At 46.7% G+C, this 1,434-nt stretch overlaps 1 long non-coding RNA gene across 1 annotated transcript; it reads right to left on the reverse strand.

The window, feature by feature from the left end:
- Nucleotides 1–71: 71 nt before the first annotated feature.
- On the reverse strand, nucleotides 72–1,146 carry LOC125290217. The gene is made up of 3 exons (XR_007192767.1): nucleotides 1,061–1,146; nucleotides 461–546; nucleotides 72–162 (listed from the first exon to the last, which is right to left on the reverse strand). It is a non-coding gene; the product is annotated as an uncharacterized LOC125290217 (long non-coding RNA).
- Between the last annotated feature and the right edge of the window lie 288 nt (nucleotides 1,147–1,434).

The raw sequence follows: 1,434 nt of genomic DNA on the forward strand, positions 1-1,434 counted from the left end.
CACACGCACACATACACACACACACACACACAGACACAGTTGACCATGCAGTGTGGCCAGGTGTGTCTCACCTGTGAGGAGCTGATGCAGGGGATGAGGTTTGGCGTGTCTCTGCTCTCCGGCCGTGTGTGATCTAACGCCAGGCGAGGGGACACGTCTGTGCTGCAGAAAGCCCAAGCAGGAAGTGAGAATCTTCACAGAGAGGAAGTTGGGTACGTTTGTCTTTATAAGGCAAAATCGACTCTGCATTCTGCAACCACCAGCAAGGTGAACCACTAAGAACAAGACTGTGTGAGTGTGTGTGTGTGTGTGGGAGAGAGAGAGAGAGAGAGAGAGGAAATGACATAGTGGCAAAGAGTCGAGTGTGTGAGAGGTTCCATGCAGAGGCATGCCATGAGAATCAGAATTAAGGCTAGGAGCCCTTACATCCCCATGAGAATCAGAATTAAGATTAGTTCACCTCACAGCCCCATGACAACCAGAATCGAGGTTAGGGCCCCTTACGTCCACCTGACACCTGATTCGGACGCCATAAGTCCTGTAGGCCTACACAAACAGGGAAGATGGGCAGTACTTACTGTATGATATATATACTTAACAGTTTGTCCATGACTGTTTAAGATTCAAGATTCATGGCAGGTGAAAGACTGCTGTCTCAGATTGGACTCTCATTAGGTTCTAGCCAGCGTGGCGTAGCCAGACCGAATTTCCTGACCTCAAATTTTGTGGGTGGGATCATTTCAGGCTGACTTCCAAGCGAGGTGTAGATTAAAAACTAATTTATAATCCAGGTGACATTAGTTTGCCTATTAAAGCGTCTGCTAGGGCAGCAAGGCATAAACATCTGCATATGATTTTTTTAAGGCTAGGCTTATGAACAGTTAAAAATAGCCTAAGGATGTAAAAAAAAAAAAAAATATTGGCAATGTCCTGTGTAGCCTAAACACCAGGTAGCCAGTCAATGTTAAGCTGCATGTGCAGCTTCATAAACAGAATTGACTAAATCTAGGCTTAGGGAGAACTGGCACAACTAGCCCTAGGCCAGTTTATCCTAGCCTACCGTTAATTGCTGATGCCGCGGCTCGTGAAAAGACAAGACAGAAGAGACTCTTCTCTTGGACACACCTTGCCAGACATTAGGCTAGCTAGCACGCACTTGACTGGGTGACACGAGCATTGACAGCCACGAGGCGCGCGCCCTTGTGCGCGGCTGCTGAAATGCTGCTAAGATACAGATGAGGTAGCAGGAAGTGCTCGACCAAACTTATTTTTGGCTCTACGTGCTGTCACCACTGTCTATGGCTGTTGCTGACTTACTCCTCTTATTCCTAGTCTGAAGTTCCGAGGTTCAAAATAGTTTTATGTGAATTACGTATTGGTATAGCCTATGGTATTCTGGTCAGACGGCAAGTTTGTTTAGTTGGTCGAATATGC

Source organism: Alosa alosa, unplaced genomic scaffold (genome assembly GCF_017589495.1).
Source record: "Alosa alosa isolate M-15738 ecotype Scorff River unplaced genomic scaffold, AALO_Geno_1.1 AALO_1.0_unplaced_225, whole genome shotgun sequence".
NCBI classification, from domain to species: Eukaryota; Metazoa; Chordata; class Actinopteri; order Clupeiformes; family Clupeidae; genus Alosa; species Alosa alosa.